This window comes from Neomonachus schauinslandi, chromosome 11, assembly GCF_002201575.2.
Source record: "Neomonachus schauinslandi chromosome 11, ASM220157v2, whole genome shotgun sequence".
Classification (NCBI taxonomy): domain Eukaryota; kingdom Metazoa; phylum Chordata; class Mammalia; order Carnivora; family Phocidae; genus Neomonachus; species Neomonachus schauinslandi.
The window spans coordinates 68,619,299-68,641,729 of record NC_058413.1 but is presented as its reverse complement, the minus strand read 5'-3'; the positions used below and the strand labels follow the sequence as shown (position 1 = coordinate 68,641,729).

Sequence of the window (22,431 nt, the reverse complement as noted above, 5' to 3'; positions counted from 1 at the left end):
GAGCCCACCGTGGGGCTTGATCCCAGGACCCTGAGACCATGACCTGAGCTGAAATCAAGAGTCAGATGGTTAACCAACTGAGCCACCCAGGTGCCCCCGCAATATTGCAATTTTTAAAGTCCTCTATAGTTATATCCTTTTTTTAAAAATTATGTTATGTTAGTCACCATACAGTACATCATTAGTTTTTGATGTAGTGTTCCATGACTCATTGTTTGCGTATAATACCCAGTGCTCCATGCAATACATGCCCTCCTTAATACCCATCACTGGGCTAATCCATCCCCCCCAACCCCCTCCCCTCTAAAACCCTCATTTTGTTTCCTGTAGTCCATAGTCTCTCGTGGTTCATCTCCCCTCTGATTTTTTTTTTTTTTTTTTTTAAAGATTTATTTATTTATTTATTTATTTGAGACAGAGAGAACGAGAGAGAGAGAGAGCACACGAGAAGGGGGAGGGTCAGAGGCAGAAGCAGGCTCCCTGCCGAGCAGGGAGCCCGATGCGGGACTCGATCCGGGGACTCCAGGATCATGACCTGAGCCGAAGGCAGTTGCTTAACCAACTGAGCCACCCAGGCGCCCTGATTTTTTTTTTTAAGAGAGAAAAGTAGAGGGAGATGGAGGGGAGTGGCAGAGGGAGAGGGGGAGAGAGAGAATCTTAAACAGGCTCCATGCCCAGCATGGAGACCGACACTGAGCATGATCTCACAACCCTGAGATAATGACCTGAGCCAAAATCAAGAGTTGGACGCTAAACTGACAGAGCCACCCAGGTACCCCTCTATAGTTATATCCTGATACTCTCTAAGAGAAAGTTAGTAAGAAGTGAAGACTTACTGGTATTTTAGGGTTTGTATTTTTAGGAATTCCTTATGTCTTGCTGCTACAAAATTTGTAAGAATGGAATTACCAGTTTTTAGTTTAAAAAGGCCTTGCAGCCCATAGCAACATTTTTCCAGATATGCCTCCTGAAGGAAGGGAAATAAAAGCAAAATAAACTATTGGGATGACATCAAAATAGAAGGTTTCTGCACAGTGAAAGAAACAATTAATAAAACTAAAAGGAAAACTACTGAATGGGAGAAGATACTTGCAAATGATATAGCTGATAAAGGTTTAGTACCCAAAATGTATAAAGAACTGATACAACTCAATACCTGAAAACCAAATAATCCAATTAAAAAATGGGCAGAAGACATGAATAGGTGCCTGGGTGTCTCAGTCAGTTAAGTGTCTGATTCTTGATTTTGGCTCAGGTCATGATGTCAGGGTCTTGAGATCAAGTCCTGCATCAGGCTCCACGTTCAGTGGGGAGTCTGCTTGAAATTCTCTCTCTCCCTCTGCCCCTTCCCCCGCTCATGTGCACACTCTCTCTCTCTAAAAAATAAATAAATCTTTAAAAAATCGGGAGAAGACATCAATGGACATTTCTCTAAAGAAGACATCCAGATGGCTAACAGACTCATGAAAAGATGCACAACATCACTCATCATCAGGGAAATGCAAGCCAAAACTACAGTGAGATATCAACTCACACCTGTCAGAATGGCTAAAATCAAAAACACAAGCAACCCCACAAGTGTTGGCAGAGATGTGGATATATAGAAACCCCCCTTGCACTGTTGGTGGGAATGCAAACTGGTGCAGCCACTGTGGAAAACAGTATGGAGTTTCCTCAAAAAGTCAAAAATAGAGCTACCCTATGATCTGGCAGTGGGTATTTACCTAAGAATACAAAAACACTAAATCAAAGATACATGCACCCCTATGTTAATAGCAGCATTATTTACAGTAGCCCAACTATGGAAGCAGCTCAAGTGGCCATCAGTTGATGAATGGATAAAAAGGATGTAGTATATATATACAATGAAATATTATTCAGCCATAAAAAGGAAATGAAATCTTGCCATTTGCAAAGTATGGATGGACTTAGAGAGTATAATGCTAAGTGAAATAAGTCTGTCAAAGAAAGACAAATACCATATGATCTCACTCGTATGTGGAATTTAAGAAACAAAACAAACAAGCAAAGGAAAAATAAAAAGAGAGGCACAAACCAAGAAACAGACTTTTAACTATAGAGAACAAACTGATGGTTACTAGAGGGGAAGTGGGTAGAGGGATAGGTGAAATAGATGATGGGGATTAAAGAGTATATGTATCATGTTGAGCACTGACTATTTTTTTTTTAATTTCAAGTTTTTATTTAAATTCTAGTTAACATATATGGTAAAATTGATTTCAGGTATAGAATTTGTGATTCATCACTTACATATAACACCCAGTGCTCTTCACAAGTGCCCTCAATACCCATCACCCATCTAGCCCATTCCCCACCCACTCCTTCCATCAACCCTTAGTTTGTTCTTTGTAGTCAAGAGTCTCTTTTGGTTTGCTCCCCACCCCTCTCTTTTTTTCACCTTCCCCCGTGTTCATGTTCTGTTTCATGTATATAATATTATATATATATACACCCCACATCTTCTTTATCCATTCATCAGTTAATGGACAGTTGGGTTTTCTCCATAGTTTGGCTATTGTTGATAATGCTGCTATAAACATTGGGGTTCATGGAACACTGACTAATGTATAGAATTATTGAATCACTATATCATACACCTGAAATTAATATAACACTGTATGTTAACTATACTGGAATTAAAATACAAAACTTAATAAAAATAAATAATTAAAAATAAAAAGGCCTACCTGTGATATTAGTTGCAGAGAAAGCCAAAGGTTTACAATGACCAAAGACAAGGATCTGTCAAAAACATCAGAAGATCACAAAGGAAAAAAAGAGAGTATCCTAAGCTTGTTACAAAGAATATACCCCAAATATTCTGAAAAGTGTGTTAACCCACGCAGTTTACTCAAAGGTGTACTGCTTAAAATAATCTATTAGCTTAGAGGAAGGAAATAATATACCTGTGTATGCATATATCTCCATGATAACCAAAGTGGACTGTGGTTTTCTATTGAGACTCACACTAATATGACACAGTAGGCCATCATCTGGCATCAGGTTCACTTGACTGAGCAGAATAATAGAGGACAGGAAACATAGGTCAATAGGTTAATATCAGGTCCTTCTGTGGGGATCCCTCTGGTTGGTTAGGAATCATTTCCCACCTCCTCTCCCTTGCCCCCCATGTAGTAACTCAGTTTCAAGATGAATAAACCATATGGGTAGGCATGGACTACCTTGCTTTGCATAAGGCTCATGCTCCACAGGAACCAGGATCTTGGTAGCAGCCCCAGTCTCCTCAAGGGATGCCCTCAGTTGTGAGAACACACCGCACACAGGAAACTGAGGTCTGTGCATCCTGAATGATATTATAGTGCACTCATAACCCTCCTGGTCCAGATGCATTCCACCAATAATAAACAATGTTGCCTGGAAACTCAGCTGGCTTTCCCCATTTATCATAGCCCAAAATGTTTCCAGGGAGACAGTGTTTGGAGAAAAGTTCAGATCTGCTGTTAATCCTTTCCTCAGAATGTTTTCTAATGTACTTTGCCAGTACAGTAGGTCATATACATAAATTATGATTTATTTCAGGGTGCATATTCAAAATGGTTTTTTTCTCCTCTGATTTTGGAGACCACTGGTTTAGACAGCAGTATTATATGGGTCTCTCATGTAAGTCCTGGCTCAATTTGTTCTGTACTGGTTCCAGAACCTACAGTTGTAGAGCAGCAGAAACATGGCCTCACATTATTATCCTGACTTTCGGTTAGTCATTCCTGTTGCACAAAGAAGAGAGCCATGGTCTGAGGAAGCTCTGGGTTCTGTTCTTTTCCCTTTGTGAGGATAATATGTTCTGTGGAATATTAGGACACCAAGAAAGCTCTCAGTACAAATTTGGTTTACACTCTGTTATTTAAATGGCTTGTTTGCCTGTCAGGGTTATTATCATAAAATGAACTATGAGTAAGCAGATGCTACTAATGTTAACTATAATTTAAAATAATTACATAATGCTTACTATATGCCAAGAATAAATTCAAAATGATTTAGATGCTTTATGTCTTCAGGGATCACAGTTTTACAAGGATAAAATAATATTGTTAAACTCCCTTTACAGGTCAGAAAACTGAAGTTTAGGGAGAGTAAGTAACTTACTAAAGTTTACCTAACTGATGGATCTTGGATTCAAATTCAGCCATTCTGACTCAAAAACTCATATTTTTTTACTACTAGGTTTTGTTTTTTGGAGAGTCCTATACTAAGAACTTAGTGTTAAGGTTTATTTTTTAGGGCAGCAGCTCTTTCTGCCCATGGGTCCTGTCTCCGGGCTTTAATAAACCACCTGTTTGCACCAAAGACATTTCCAGAGTTCCTTCTTGGTGGTGGGCTCCAGACCTCACCCCAGTGAACTCCATCTATATCCAAAACTCCATCATTGTGAGGGGCTAGGGTATATTACCAGATAGATTTCTCCTAAAGAAAGTAATATGTTAGGAGAAGATGTGCCTGGAGAATCTGTGTGGTGATCTGCCCTGAGGTTGTACACAGATATTCAGCAGCAATTTCATCAAACTGAGAAGCTTAAGGTTTGGCAATTATGGTTCAAGAATATTCCCAGGCCATGAACCCTGGAAAAGATGGCAGAGGAGTAGGGGACCCTATTCCAAACAGTCCCCAGAATTGAGCTGGATATCTACCAGACCACTCTGAACACCCACTAAATCAGCCTGAGATGTAAGAAGATAGATCTGGATCTCTACAAACAGAATATCACAAGCAGTTGGTTTCGAGGTATGAAGAGGGGAGCCGTGATTCTGCACATATCAGAAGATAAACAGAAGGGGGAGGGAGTGGCCATAAGCGCCGGCTCCTGGAAGATGAAATAACACAGGAGTGCAAAAGCCTCCCGTGCTGGGGACGGGCATAGACTTGCAGACCGGTAGCCACAGGGAAAGGACTTTAGGGCAGCCCCTGGACTGAAACCTGGTGCAGCGGGGCCACATGTGCGAACTGGGGGCGGTTGGGGGTTATAGAGGCACAAAGGGCAGAGACGTGCCCCAACCTGGAGGCGAGGACTGGGAGCCCTGCTGAGGGGTGCACAACCCAGGACGCTGCAGTTTATAGCAGCACAGAAAGAAACGGATAGTGCAGCCTGGAGATCTCATTGATGAAGAGACTGCGATCTCACTGCTCTGAGGCAGAGGGTTGGAAATGATCTCTTCTGCTCTGACTCTCGGAAGAGACACGGAAAGCCACCGGGGAAAGCCGCCAGAGAGCAAAAGCCCCCAAAAATCGTTTTTCACTGAGCCCATCCCCCCCCCCAAGGGGGCAGGACAACTCTGCCCAAACAGGGTTGCCTGAGTAACAGTGCGGCAGTCCTCTCCCCCAGAAGACAAGCTGGGAGAACAAGAGGCCAACACCCCTAAGGTCCCTATAAAACAGGTGCATCTTGCGTGGGTTGTGGTCAATAACTTGGACTCTGTACATTCCTTCAACCACCCCTCAACAAAATGACTATGAGGAGGAACCTGCAAAATAGGAAAGACTCAGAAACTGTGACTTCTGCCACAGATTTACAAATGGATACAAATATAACCAAGATGTCGGAAATGGAATTCAAGGTAGCAAATATGAAGACAATAGCTAGAATGGAGAAATTGATTAATGGCAACATAGAGTCTCTAAGGGCAGAAATGAAAGCTGAACTGGCAGAACTCAAAAATGCTATCAGTGAGATCCAATCTAATCTAGATAATCTAACAGCTAGGGTAAGTGAGGCAGAAGAACGAATTAGTGATCTAGAAGACCAATTGATAGAAAAGAAGGAAAAAGAGGAGGCCAGGGAAAAACAAATCAAAATCCATGAAAATAGAATCAGAGAAATAAGTGACACTATGAGACGTTCTAATGTCAGACTTATTGGGATCCCTGAGGGGGTGGAGAGAGAGAGGACTAGAAGATATATTTGAGCAAATCATAGCTGAGAACTTCCCTAATCTGGGGAATAAAACAAACATTCACGTCCTAGAGGCAGAGAGGACCTCTCTCAAGATCAAGGAAAACAGGCCAACACCCTGGCATGTAATAGTAAAACTTGCAAATCTTAGAACCAAGGAAACTATCTTAAGGGCAGTTAGGGGGAAGAGATTCCTTATGTACAGAGGGAGAAACATCAGAATAACGTCAGACCTATCCCCAGAGACCTGGCAAACCAGAAAGGCCTGGCAAGACATATTCAGGGTACTAAATGAGAAGAACATGCAGCCAAGAATATTTTACTCAGCAAGGCTGTCATTTAGAATGAATGAAGAGATGCAGAGCTTCCAAGACTGGCAGAAACTGAAAGAATATGTAACCACTAAGCCGGCCCTGTAAAAAATATTAAGGGGGGGTTCTATAAAAGGAGAAAGTCCCCAAGAGTGATATAGAACAGAAATTTACAGAGACGATCTATAGAAACAAGGACATCACAGGCAACATGATGACAATAAATTCATATCTTTCAATAATCACTCTCAATGTGAACGGCCTAAATGCTCCCATAAAATGGCACAGGATTGCAGATTGGATAAAAAGATAGGACCCATCCATATGCTGTCTACAAGAGACTCATTCTGAACCTAAAGATACATCCAGACTGAAAGTGAAGGGATGGAGATCCATCTTCCATGCCCATGGACCTCAAAAGAAAGCCGGAGTATCAATTCTTATATCAGACAAATTAGATTTTAAGCTAAAGACTGTAGTTAGAGAAACAGAAGGACACTATATCATTCTTAAAGGGTCTATCCAACAAGAAGATCTAACAATTGTTAATATCTATGCCCCCACTATGGGAGCAGCCATCTACATAAGCCAACTGTTAACCAAAATAAAGAGTCATATTGATAACAATACGTTAATTGTGGGAGACCTCAATACTCCACTCTCAGCAATAGACAGATCATCTAAGCAGAAAATCAACAAAGAAACAAGAGCTTTGAATGACACACGGGACCAGATGGACCTCATAGATATATACAGAACATTTCACCCTAAAACAACAGAATGCTTATTCTTCTCGAGCACACATGGAACTTTCTCCAGATTAGACCACATACTTGGTCACAAATGAGGTCTCAACCAATACCAAAAGATTGAGATTATTTCCTCCCTGCATATTCTCAGACCATAATGCTTTAAAACTGGAACTCAATCACAAGAAAAAATTTGGAAGAAATTCAAACACTTGGAAGCTAAAGACCACTCTGCTTGATAATGTTTGGGTCAACCAAGAAATCAAAGAAGAACTTAAACAATTCATGGAAACCAATGAGAACGAAAACACATCAGTCCAAAACATATGGGATACTGCAAAGGTGGTCCTAAGGGGGAAATACATAGCCATCCAAGCCTCACTCAAAAAAATAGAAAAATGCCGAATTCACCAACTAACTTTACACCTTAAAGAACTAGAGAAAAAACAACCAACAATGCCTAAGCCATGCATTAGAAGAGAAATAATTAAGATTTGAGCAGAGATCAATGAATTAGAAACCAGAAACATAGTAGATCAGATCAATGAAACTAGAAGCTGGTTCTTTGAAAGAATTAATTAGATCGATAAACCACTGGCCAGACTTATCCAAAAGAAAAGAGAAAGGACCCAAATTAATAAATTATGAATGAAAGGGGAGAGATCACGACTAACACCAAGGAAATAGAAACAATTATTAGAAATTATTATCAACAACTATATGCCAATAAATTAAGCAACTGGAAGAAATGGATGCCTTCCTGGAAACCTATAAACAGCCAAGACTGAAACAGGAAGAGATTGACAACCTGAATAAGCCAATAAACAGTAAAGAGTTTGAAGCAGTGATCAAAAAACAAGAGTCCAGGGCATGATGGATTCCCTGGGGAATTCTACCAACATTCAAAGAAGAAATAATACCTCTTCTCCTGAAGCTATTTCAAAAAAAATAGAAACAGAAGGAAAGCTTCCAGACTCATTCTATGAGGCCAGCATTACCTCAATCCCCAAACCAGGCAAAAACTCCATCAAAAAGGAGAATTTCAGACTGATATCCCTGATGAATATGGATTTCAAAATTCTCAAAAAAAAATCCTAGCTAATAGGATCCCACAATATATTAAAGGATCATCCACCACGACCAAGTGTGATTTATCCCCGAGATACAAGGGTGGTTCAACATTTGCAAATCAATCAATGTGATAGAACACATTAATAAGAGAGAGAAGAACCATATGGTCCTCTCAATTGATGCAGAAAAAGCATTTGACAAAATACAGTCTCCTTTCCTGATTAAAACTCTTCAGAGTACAAGGATAGAGGGAACATCCCTCAAGTTCATAAAACCCATCTATGAAAAACCCACAGTGAATATCATCCTCAATGGGGAAAAGCTGAGAGCCTTTCCCTTAAGATCAGGAACACTTCAAGGATGCCCACTCTTGCCACTATTTTTCAACATAGTACTAGAAGTCCTAGCAACAGCAATCAGACAACAAAAAGAAATAAAAGGTATTCAAATTGGCAAAGAAGAAGTCAAACTCTCTCTCTTTGCAGATGACATGATACTTTATGTGGAAAACCCAAAAGATTCCACCCCCAAATTACTAGAACTCATCCAGCAATTTAGTAATGTGGCAGGATTCAAAATCAATGCACAGAAATCAGTTGCTTTCTTATACACTAACAATGCAACTGTAGAAAGAGAAATTAGAGAAATGACTCATTTACAATAGCACCCAAAACCATAAGATACCTCGGAATAAATCTAACCAAAGAGGTAAAGGATCTATACTCTAGGAACTACAGAACACTCATGAAATAAATTGAATAAGTCACAAAAAGATGGAAAAATATTCCATGCCCATGGATCGGAAAAATAAACATTGTTAAAATGTCTGTGCTACCCAGAGCAATCTACACCTTCAAGGCCATCCCGATCATAGTTCCAATGACATTTTTCAAAGTGCTGGAACAAACAATCCTAAAATTTGTATGGAATCAGAAAAGACCCCAAATCGCCAAGGAAATGTTGAAAAAGAAAAACAAACCTGGGGGCATCCTGTTGCCCAATTTCAAGCTATATTACAAAGCAGTGATCACCAAGACAGCATGGTACTGGCACAAAAACAGACATATAGACCAATGGAACAGAATAGAGAGCCCAGATATGGACCCTCAACTCTATGGTCAAATAATCTTCGACAAAGCAGGAAAAAATATGCAATGGAAAAAAGACTGTCTCTTCAATAAACGGTGCTGGGAAAATTGGACAGAAGAATGAAACTTGACCATTCTCTAACACCATACACAAAGATAAACTCAAAATGGATGAAAGACCTCAGTGTGAGACAGGAATCCATCAAAATTCTAGAGGAGAACATAGGCAGTAACCTCTTTGACAGAGACCACAGCACCTTCTTTCAAGATACATTTCCAAAGGCTAGTGAAATGAAGCAAAACTGAACTTTTGGGACTTCATCAAGATAAAAAGCTTCTGCACAGCAAAGAAAATAGTCAACAAAATAAAGAAGCAACCCACAGAGTGGGAGAAGATATTTGCAAATGACACTACAGAGAAAGGGCTGGTATCTAAGATCTATAAAGAAGTTCTCAAACTCAACACCCAAAAAACAAATAATCAAGTCAAAAAATGGGCAGAAGACGTGAACAGACACTTCTCCAAAGAAGACATACAAATGGCTAACAGACACATGAAAGAATGTTCATCATCATTAGCCATCAGGGAAATTCAAATCAAAACCACAGTGAGATACCACCTTACACCAGTTAGAATGGCAAAAATGGACAGGGAAAGAAACAACAAATGTTGGAGAGGTTGTGGAGAAAGGGGAACCCTCTTACACTGTTGGTGGGAATGCAAGTTGGTATAGCCACTTTGGAAAACAGTGTGGAGGTTCCTCAAAAAATTAAAAATAGAGCTACCCTATGACCCAACAATTGTACTACCAAGTATTTACCCCAAAGACACAGATGTAGTGAAAAGAAGGGCCATATCCACCCCAATGTTCATAGCAGCAATGTCCACAATAACCAAACTGTGGAAAGATCCGAGATGCCCTTCAACAGATGAATGGATAAAGAATATGTGGTCCATATATACAATGGCATATTACTCAGCCATCAGAAAGGATGAATACCCAACTTTTACATCAACATGGATGGGACTGGAGGAAATTTTGCTAAGTGAAAGAAGTCAAGCAGAGAAAGTCAATTATCATATGGGTTCACTTATTTGTGGAACATAAGGAATAGCATGGAGGACATTGGGAGAAGGAAGGGAAAAATGAAGGGGGAGAAATCAGAGGGAGAGATGAACCATGAGACACTGTGGACTCTGAGAAACAAACTGATGGTTTTAGAGGGGAGGGAGGTGGGGAAATGGGTTAGCCCGGTGATGGGTATTAAGGAGGGCACGTATTGCATGAAGCACTGGGTGTTATATGAAAACAATGAATCATGGATCACTACATCAAAAACGAATGATGTAATATATGGTGATTAACATAACATAATAAAAAGAAAATAACTAATGATGTATTGTATGGTGACTAACATAACATAATAAAATAAAATAAAATTTAAAGAAAAGATTTTTTAAAGGTTAATATCTTGATTTATCTAGGATTATGGTCTCTCTCATCTATCTGTAACAGATTAGAGAAAAATGCAATCATTTGTTAGTATAAATAATTATGCATTCTTTTGCCTTTATGTTGTACTAAGTTAAAACTGAAAATATCTGTTTCTTTGTAATTCAAAATAGAGTCAGTTTTTTAAAAAGGTTCAGGAGTTTAAACAGATTTCTTAAGTTTAAAGAGGCTTGTATTGAGAGTTCTTCATTTTTTGGACATAAAAGAAGTCATATTTAAATTTTGATTTTACTTTAGTAAAACAAGGGTCAGAAACAGAATGGGACTTTAATTTATGCAAAGAAATAACAAAAGGCATCTGCAGAGTGAATTATATGTAATCAATTTCTTATACTAACTTAATTGTTACAAACTATTAGTAAAAAACAACTATTCTAATACTGAAATCAGTGTCATACAACAAATATATGATTCTATAAGCATTCTATAGTACACATATTTATGAAATTAAATTTTTATTGAAGTATATTTGATAAAATTATATATATTGTATATTGCAAAGTAATATATTTTAAGTATACACTGTGATGATATACATATATGTTGTGAAATGATTGTCCCAACCAAGTGAATTAACACATCCAACACTTTACAATTGTCTTTTTTTTTTTTTCCTGGTGAGAATGCTTAAGGTCTACTCTCTTAGGAAATCTCAACTATGTAGTATGGTATTATTAACTATAATCATCATGCTGTGCATTAGATCCTCAGAACTTCTCCATCTTATAACTAAAGGTTTGTAACCCTGTGAAGTTAAATTTTGAATAAAGCCACGTAGATTATGCTTCTGGTATGGGAAAACTTACTGGTGGTAAATCTTACAGCTTTTTCAAAATGGAACATTTCTCAAAAATTTTTTTTTATTACTAAAGGATCTAAGTAAATCTAGTGAAATTATTATCATTTGTGCCAATGTTGAGAACTTAGACATTCTATGCTTTATGAAATACATTGGTAATTTTTTTCTTTAGCTCTTGGTTATATGAGTAAATAAAGTGCAGTTATTCAAAACAGGTTTCTTGGATTTATACTGAGATTTCTATTAAAGAGTGTACTTTAGGTAGGGACAGGAAATCAGTATTTTCTGGGCATTTACTCTTTCCATCAGTATGCTCAGTACTATAATGAGGTATAGTAGAACAATATAATATATGATCTTTAGTCTTCCAGCATTGGTAATTAGTTTGGAATTAAAATGTCAATTGAAAGTGCTAGAGAGAATTTTAGACTGCATATTTTCCAGGTAAAAACATATTTTATTTTCAGGAATTCTGGTAGTTCAGAATTGAAGAATCAATGTAGGCTAGAAATTTTTGAAAATTTTAGGCTTCAAGGATGAAATGATTAGAGATTGTTGACTGGTTTCTCTGCCTGAGCAGACTTTTGCAATAGGAGGAGCAGTTGCTTCCAATGATTTTCGAAGGTCAATTTTGTTTTCATGGAATCTCAAATTTTGAAAGAAGCTTAAAGGATATCTCAAGTAAGATGCCTGAGTCTCCCATACAAACTAAATATCTAATTCTGAAAAGACAATTCTGCCTTTGAGAAGCTCTAATTTTCACAAAGTTCTTTCCCTTTTGAACCAGAATTTATTTTACTTTAATTTAATCCAGTGACTTCAATGTCTGGGACTCTGTAGGCCATGGAAATTGAGCCCCTCTCCTTCAAATTCTGCTCATCTGTTTCTTGCTCGATGATTATTTCAAGTCTCATCATTATTCCAAATTTAAAAATATATATATTAATAGTTAATGTTCATTGAGTACTTATCTTGTAACTTACTAATGTTTGATCTCATTAAATCCTCCCAACAACCCTGGTAAAATCTGCTGCTGCTGCTGTTGTTGTTGTTATTATTATTATTATTCTCATTGTCAGGGTGACAGAGCAATGGCAGTGGCAGGTGAAGTAACTTGTTAAAAGTCATGGGTAGTTAGTAGAAGAGTTTGGGTTTGAACCCAGGGATCAGATTCCTGAGCCCACATTCCACACCACTAACTTAGGCTGGCTGCTGTTTGGTATGCTTCCCTTGTATCGCTTTTAAAGCTGGAAACCACACTAACTGCAGTGCTCTGGGTATGTGATATGATGTTGGCAACATGGAAAGCTTAACTTTTTTGCTCCAAATATTGCAGCCATTATTTAGGACCCGGTTGTCCTGTTTCACGATTAACTGTGCCCTTAGCTTAACCTAATTTTCATACTTGTTAACCATGTTTTAGATTTTTAAAATTATTTATAAGCAAATCTATTGCATGACACCCTAAAAAACGCATTTCATATACACTGAATTCAGATGTTTCTTTTCAGTGGTCAGGTGTATCTTTAAAATATGCTAATTTTCCTTTCCAAGAGGTCAAAAAAGCACAGCAATTAAGAGGTAGATTATTAATAGCTGTATGACCTTACCAGATAATTTGTCCTTTCTTTTTCTTAACTATTAGATGAGCTTAATAAAATCACTTACATCATGGGGTTGTCTCATATTTAAATAAGTGAATACAGCAATGTAGACATAATATAAGCATATTCAAGTGTTAGCAGGAAAAAAATTATACTTGTGCCAATACCTAATAGTTGTATTAGGAAAAAAATAAATTGAACTGTTTGAAAAATTTTTTTTTTTTTTTTTTTTTAATAAAGACACAGCACTTTTGAAGAGCCCAGATTTTCCTATCTACAAAGTAATTTGATGAAAGTATAATGAAAACTACTTAGCAGATCAAAAGAATATTCCTTGAAAGGGCAACAATTTTTATAACATTGTTAGGTCTCAAAAATTCAATTGATTTTAACAGTAAAGGTTTACTTTGGGACTTACAACACAAGCCTCCTCCTGAGGGATTTTTTTTCTTTTAATTTTTAATACACCTTTCTAGGAGTTTGCTATTTGCCTGCTATAATAAAGATACTTCAATTCAGAAGACATTTGAGGAACAAGAAAAGCCAAAACTGTTTCCTCTTTTCAGACATGAATGTAACTGGACATTTCTTTATTTTCATTTGAAAAACTCATCAGGAGGATATATATACTGCCATTCTCACTTACTGATAAAAGGGATATTGGAGGGAAAAGCAATTATGAATGTCACAGAGCCTCAGCTGAGAGACTAACCCTGCTCCTCTGACAGGCATGTGGAGGGAATGCATTGTAAATTAGATTTGGCACCCTGGCCTCTCAATCTTACCATAGTCAACACCCACTGGCTCTAGCCTGGAGTGTTGGGGGCGGGTAGTGATTGTATTTTACTTTTTTATTTACATAAGAGAGGACAATTCTGAAAAAGAGAAGGGGGAAGGGCTTCCTCAAACGCATGTATGACAAGGAGAGCCAATTAATTGTGTAAATAATATTGTTGTGCTAGCTCTGCTGGACTTCTCAGATCTTATTTTATTATATAAACTAATATATATTATTTATATATTACATGGTACATAATTCTTTCAAACAGAGCTCTTTGCCATTTGGGAATACTTGCTGGCAAGAATCATTGTAGAGCATGATTTATATTCTGTTTGAATCCTTTTTGTAGGGGGATTTAAAAGGAATGTGTTTCTATGTGCATGTCTCTAAAATCATTTATTCTTTCAACAAGGGGAACACAGTGGGCAGCCTTTGTCAAAAATGACATTAGTGAACCAGAGGCACTGTCGGCTTCATAGGAGTTTAGGCTCAAGAAGTTAACCAGGGTTAGACAAATATTTATAAAGTTAGGCTTACTGTACTAGCTTATCCTCCCTCCGCTATGCCCTTAGGAGGAGGAAATTTAAGAACATTCTATTGGGGGATAGAGGTAGCTATGCAATTTGAATAAGTACTGAAAGTCACCGATTCCCATGGGGCACCTGGGTGGCTCAGTTGTTAAGTGTCTGCCTTCGGCTCAGGTCATGATCCCAGGGTCCTGGGATCGAGCCCCGCATTGGGCTCCCTGCTCAGCGGGAAGCCTGTTTCTCCCTTTCCCACTCCCCCTGCTTTGTGTCCCCTCTCTCAATGTGTCTCTCTCTGTCAAATAAATAAATAAAATCTTTGAGAAAAAAAAAGAAAGAAAGAAAGTCACCGATTCCCAAATATCTTCCCTTTTAGAAGCCACTTGCACTGAGGGCTTCTTTCACCCACACTGGCCTGTGTGATCTTCCCACTAGTCAGAGGCATTTGCGCCTAAAATGTCAGTGGGAACTTGGTAAAGCCCAGGGAAAGGAAGGCCCAGAGGTGTTAGTTAAGCCAATTCTATTCTAGCACTGGGGAAGAACAATTTATTTCCCTACACCTTCTTTTCTATGTTCCTTTCCTTGCCTCTAGATTTGAATTGGCTATATAATGTATTGTCCAAACCAGACACTTCTGAGAATGAAATGGGATGCTGTTAATAATTAAGCAGTGACTTGTGGGTGACCAGGACATATGGTGATTCTAATTCTACCTATTCCTAAGCATTAGGGGAAAGTTCTAGGGAGACTGAATCACAAAAGGAAACCTTACCTCAAATAGGGGCTCTACATGGGTATTTGGGAGCCTAGAACATTCAAATAATAGACACAGTAGATCTGTGTAACTTTGTCCCACTTTACAGATCATAATTGAATATCCTCTACCATGTTAGGTAGAAGGTTGAGGATTTGCATGTTCATGGTCATGGCTAAATCTTTTTTTTTTTTTTTTTTATGTCATGTTCGTAGCTAAATCTTTTGCTACTACTCATCATTCTTACAGGTAACCTGTTCTGTATAGTTTCTAGATGATTAATTTCTGATAGGTGTGCATAATTATTCTAAGTTTGATGCCCTTTATTTCTACCTCAAAATCCTATCTCTTTCAATAGAGTAGGAGTTCTCTACTCGGATTCATAATCTCTAGGAATCATTGAATGGTTGCAGGGGATTCATGAATTCCTGAATACAAACCCCCCATGCACAATGTGTGTGTGTGTAAATATATATACGCATATATATTTATATTTAATACATTACACACACACACACACACACATACACACACACTACCTTTCATTAGATTCCCAAGGCTGTATATCATCCAAAGGAAGTTAAAAATAACTGAACTGAATGAAGCCTCTTAAAGCTAGAGTTTTACTAGAGAGCCGTAATACTACATTTATACATTTTATATCTCCACTTCAGTTTTATCCAGAGTTCAAAACAATATTGTGGGGAAAATAAGAAACATTGGGAAAATTTTCTTCTCACATGAAGGTTCTATAAGGAGAACTTACCTAATAAATATGGTTTGGGGCCTATCAATCATATTATCATTTTAGAGGATAATAATGATACTCATCATAATAATGTCCAAGGTTTATGTAATAATTCAGTGTGTGACAGGTACTGTTTTTAGCACTAATTTATGCACACACATATATATATATATACATATATACCCCTCCCCACATGCACACAATTTTGTTTTGTTTTTAATCTCATAGCACTATGAGGTAAGTACTATTATTATCCTCATTTTACAAATGGGAAAATGAGGCACAGAAGGTTAAATTAAATGATTATTTAAAGCCACCTAGTTAGGGCCTGATAGGACTGGGGATTGACCCACAGTCTGACCCTAGAATCTATGCATTTAATTTCTAATCTTTTCTTGAATTAATGAATGATTTTTTTCATGGTTTGGAAGGTACCTGGCTTATGAATGAAATATATTCATGTCATGTGAAAATCTGGGATAACTGTCTAATTTATCCATAAAAGTTGGTGAGTGTATATGTGTGTATTTTTTATGTTTTGAGTAAGAAATTCAATTTTGTTACGTTACATAGATTTCAAGGTTTTGAAGATGAAATTTAGTCCTCCGAGAAGACAGTAAGAAAATGAAATTTTTTTGTATTCCTTTATAAATATTTCTTACAACGTTCAGTCTTGTTATGGCACATAATAAATACAACTTTATAATAATTATAATAATAAAATTATATCTATGTGTTATTTTAATGTCCAAAATTCTTCCAGGTAACTTGAAAATAACAATGAAAAAAGCTAGGTTCTAGACTAGAGCTAATAAAAATACAGTAGAAGAGATACTCTTACCAGTATTCTTGTTACACTGTGTCTTTGTAGCTCTTCATTCAGTGGACAGGTGGTCCACATCTTTTAAAATCTATTAACAAGCCTCAGAGTGGTGCCTGTCATTGCTAACAACATAGATTAAGGAGAATGCGAATTGCACAGAAAAAAAAGAAAGAACCTACATGTATACTCCTTGAAAATATCCAGGGGGAAGATAGAAATTCCCATAAACACCATATATCCAGATGTACAGAATAGGATACACTACGTAAAATCTTATATAAAAGGGAGAACGTCGAGGTACAGCAGGAGTTGTGGTTGAATGGTGGAACAGTCCAGTGCTCTCTTCTGCCTACCCCATTATGTATCTGTGAGTTCCAGTATGAAAGACAAAAGGCAATACAGCAGTGATCTCTCCTAGGTAAATTATAGTGTTTTTGAGGGCAAGAATGTTTCTTACCTATCTTTATCAATGGAATCCCTGTCACAAATCACCAATGAGTGTGTGCTGGATTAAGTGGAATTGTATTAATTGGCTTTTAGCCAGGAATTTGTTGTCCTTCTAGGCCCTTCCAGATTTCCCCAATTATCAAAGCATTGCAGATAACAATAAAAAATAATCTGTGTTTTTGTTTCAATGTAATTGGATTCCCATTTTGGGACTGTCGCTTATGTTCAGTGTTCTCTGGATAATAAGTTCTTATGGTAACTAGTATATCAATTCCTGTGCCAGAGGAATTAGCTTTTAAGTCTTGCCTATTTTGGTCGTCTTGCAGATTGGCACATTTTTTGTTGGAGATTTTTGTGTAATTCTGTGGCTAAAAACTCTTTAGGTTACAGAAGAAAATAATTTCATTTCTTTGTTTTCTTTCACTTTTTGGCTTTTGAATTTTTACCCACATACATAGAGTGAATACAATTCCTAAAGAATTAAGTCTTTCTTATCTGGAATTCAAATCTCTGTCACATAAAATTTACATATTTCCCATATGTTAATAACATAATGTTCTATACAGCTATGGTCTTTAAGATGTGTTTTTTCCCCCACTCCTAATTTCCTATTCATAGGATTGATTTTCATTTTTTGTGTAAAAAAAAGATTTTTCTGTATAACAATTCTGGACTAAGGTCTTATGATTTATTTACTTTTGCTGCTATTTTATCCTGGAAGCAGGTGGAGGTAGGTATTGAGGTCATGTGGCATTTTATCCCTTAAGGATTCCATATGTATGGGTAGATTGATGCGGTATATACAGAGCATTTTCATGTACATAAATTCACTTGTGTTGGAAGCTACTTTTGTTCACAATTTTTTAATCTAAATTGTGAGTTTATTTTTTCCCACTCTGAAGATAGGAATAGTGAGTTTCAGACCAAATACTTTCTCACATAATTTTAATCTCACTTTCCTCTTGGATCTTATTCATAGTAACAAGTGGTCCTGGCTGGAGGTGAAGGTAACAAAGTTGGGAAGAAAGAGAAGGAACAAGGGCACCATTTAAGAAGTATTTTAAGTACATTAGTGTTTTTCTGAAATGTGAAATCATTCTTTTATTCCCACTACCATTTTAGTGAGGTCTGAAAGCAGAGGATATACTAAGAAATATCGGATGCTTACACATTTTTTTCTTCCCAAGAGATCAAAGTCCTTTGCTTTATATACTTGTGGAGTAGAGAGGCACATGGACTATCTCACTTATCCAGCTGAGGAAAGTTCATAAAATGACCTATTTAACTTTACACACTTAAGGAATGTTCCAGTCTTGATCCTGTGTTTTTAGGCTCCAAGGTTTAGTTTTGCCAGCTGCATAGTTTTTGTGGCTGGCTACTTAATTTGCAGGGCTCACTGCAAAATGAAAATGTGAAGCCCTTTGATAAAAAATTATTAAGCATTTCAAGATGGTGACAACCAACTGTTGGACCAATCATGGGGCCTTTCTAAGAGCATGGCTCCATGATACTGCAAAGCTCACATACCCGTGATGTTGGCCCGGTCTGTGTTGCCCAGTCTTGAACATGGGACAACACCATCTTAAGAGCTAGACACAATCTGTGCTCCAGTCAAGCTGCGGGATATGAGTTCATTCAGGTGTCAGTAGCAAGCACCCAGGAAGGAATGAAGAGGCAAGGACCTGTCTAGACCAGACGAAGTGGGGATGGGAGTGAAAGCTTTGATCTGACATGTACTCAGATGCTTAGAATTTCCTTGATGTATGCTGGATCCTTAGCTTAGGAAAGCATGACACTTCTAACATGCTCCTAACAAATAGGTAGACAACATGACTTGCTTGATAACTTGTCTGCTTAGATTAGAATTGGGTCGGGGCAGGGCAGGGCTAAAATCTCAGAATGAACTTAGAAATACTCAAGGGTGAAGAAGGATTGTAAGTTGCAGACTGATTTAATTGTATTTTTTACAAAGGTGAATGTGCATACATGGTTTACTTTACTAAATACCATTTCCTAATATCCAGACATCTTTTTTGAAGTTGGATTATGAGTTCAAACCCCCTTCTGTGTTTGTTAAAGCCAGATGACTCCTCAATCATGTGTTTCAACAGCAACCCAAACAAAAAGTTGTAGGTATACTTCCAGTCATTCATGAAGTCATTCAATGAATATATATTGAATGCCTGCTATTGATTATAGGCCCTGTTCTAGGCACCAGCAATATAGCTGAGGAACAGGACGAATCCTTGACCTTAAGTAGTGTGCATTCTAGTGGATTCCACAGAAGTCAGTGAATTCTAGTGGGTTTTGAAATAATGAATTTGGGTGTGTTTTCTTAAGCTCTTTTTTTGTATTGAAGCAAAGTAAAAAGAACAGTCAGAAACAGGTTGTTCTATTTTTTCTGTAAAGAAACATTTTGTGTTATAGAATACTAGGAAAAAAGTAGGTTCCTCATGGGACAAGGATTTTTTTTTTCTCTACTTTAAAAAAGGATTAAAATCACAAACATAAAGGTTACATAAGCGACACTGCATTTGTTAGATTATTTTTTAACATGCAATTAAAGTAAGAATGATTTTGTGATTCTCCTACCGGCAGGCATGGCATTCTGTAATATTTAATTTTTGCCATAAAATATTTTTATTATTTCTGTGTTGTAACCTAGTGGGATTTATTCTGTGTACTGTATTATTTTCTATAACTTTGTCATTAAAAAAATGGTAGTATAACTATACTGCCTCTTGAAGAAAAAAGGAAAAAAAGAAAGAAACCTATTTTTTGAAACTCTGTTGAGTTTTGAAAGCACATCTTGAAATCCTTATGAGTACCAAAACAATAGCATCCGCAGCCATTTATTTTGATACACCATAAAATCCTTGACTTCTCATGATAGAAGAACACTAAACATTCCAAAGATATTTCAAAATCTCTCCTTTGGAACATAATACAACTAAAAAAATGAGTAATAAGCATTCCTATTTCTACATTGTCTGTGTGCTTTCTTCCCCTACCCCTGTTACATCACCATCTTAACTTGACAAGACTCTTTGTTTACCATTCATGGACATCGTTTTCCTTTCCAATTATTTATCATGTATTTATGAAAGATACAACAGTATGTACAAGAATGTTTTCTTTATTTTAACTTCTATGCCCTTGCTATATGCAAAAAAATTATGTGATTATTTGCTTTGAAAATCAATTCACCAGAAATGCACTAAAGGTCTACCATGTGCCAGAAACTTGCTAGAAGGCTGACAGGGTTTGGCAGTGAGTATGGATATATGGGGGGGGGGGTTTATATAAATGCATGAGACATGTTTGCGCTCAGCCAGGTGTCTGCTTGAGATTCTCTGTCTTCCCTGCCCCTCCCCCCCCAAAATAAATCTTGAAAAGAAAAATATCTTTTAATTTGAGAACTGTATGTTATTTTAAGCTACTCTCAAGCTAAATGGCATAGGTTACATGTCTTAAAACTCCACTAAAATGTTTTTTTTTTTGGTCTCATTTTGTAATTGTTGCCATCAAAGCAACATGGATAAGAGAGAAAAGATCTATAGACAGACAATGATAACAAATAAAAAATATCACTCATTAAAACAAAACAAAAACAAGCACAGAATCTCAGTTAGATTTGGCTAAATAAGGTGGCAAAGATACTGATGGGTTCACATGGAAGGACACTGGCAGATTTTGAACTCTGTGTTGAAAGGATAAGTATTGGGCATACCAGTAAGATGCTTCATGCCTTACTGCCTGTTCCTGTAAACTTTATAACAAATTTGTTTGGTAAAGATCGGTGACCCCATCTTAGAGTGAGTGAAAACATTCGAAGCTGTTATCTGCCCAAGACCACACTGTCAGCCAGTGGCCAGGTCAGAGACCAAAGTACAGAGACCTTCCCCTGTACTAGGGCTTCCCCTACCCCTCCATTCCTCCTACGGACAATATCCTGAAATTAAAGACCCATGTATGCATTGAACAAAAATGTACAGCTCTATCTGCTTATAGATTTAGAAAAGGACGAAGTATACTTCTAACCAAACCAATAATTTTACATTATTTTTCAAGACCATTAAATGCAATAACTTACTTTTTCACTGTACTGTAAAAAATAGAAGTCCTCATTCCTTTCGTACTAGTACAGAATTTCTTGGAACTTTTAGAATATGCATTCTTAGAATATAGTATTTCTTTAAACATTTTATTTGGTGCCCATTAAAATAATTTCATTCTGAAGAATTTTTAATAGAAATGTGGAGTAGATATTATGGATATATTTGGATTGATAGGTAAATATCAGATATCTCTTTATTCCATTTACTTCACTGTGAGCACATTTGTTAAAATTAAATTATATCTTATGTATGATTTTTATTGTTTTATGATTGTTTTGAATCCCTAGTATCTAATTTATTTCAGCAGACATAATATACATGTCTTTCTTTAGAGTTTAATGCGGTATTTCCAAATGCAACAGAGCTTTCAGGAACATGCAGCTCTGTGTTTATATGCCGGACAATGCTGATCTTCCTTGTTGCCCACATCACTGAGATATACTAGGCACCCCTAAAAGGGATTTTAGAATATTACATACCCCTTGAAATACCAAGAACAGCAATGCTTTGTTTGACTGAGCTGGCCTGAAGATTTGTACTGCATAGTAACAACGTTTGTCATTCTAAGGATCATTAGCACATGCTGTCCTGCCCACCTGAACACTTAAGACTTGGGAGGAGTAAATAACATTCCTTTGCCCAATGTTAAGCAACCCCCTTCCAACACACACACACACACGCACACACACACACGCGCACACACACGTTATCTGACTTTATTTCCAGGCTTTTGTTATTTTAAACCTCTTTCCTTGATGTCAACTTCTTTAATCAACTGATTTGTTTTATATGATATAGGTTTTTGGAATGAGGAAGATGAGGTTTCTGAATCCCATGCTTAGACAACCATTTAGTTACTCTCTTACCTAAACAAAGCCTTAAGTCTCTCATCTGTGTAATGGGTATCAAAACGCTTAGTGTGATTATTTTGTTTTCAAGTTTAAGTGAGAAAGAGATGTTTAAAAATTCCTGACATCCTTTCTTAAATATTAATTTTCCTGTCCTTACCTTTTTCATAGGTATGTTGTAAGGATCCAATTAACTAACATGAGGTATAGTGACAGGTGAAGAGCATAGAATTTGAGTCAGAACTGGGTTCAATTCTTGGCTCTGCCACTTATCAGCTGTGTGACCCTGGGGTGTTATTTAATTTATTAAAATAGTTTCTTGGGGC

General features: G+C 37.1%; 1 protein-coding gene across 2 annotated transcripts in view; it reads left to right on the top strand.

Annotated features, from left to right (window-relative positions):
* The window catches only part of NOX4 (NADPH oxidase 4), a 177,356-nt gene that overhangs the window by 53,457 nt on the left and 101,468 nt on the right, over positions 1-22,431 (top strand). The window lies entirely within an intron of this gene.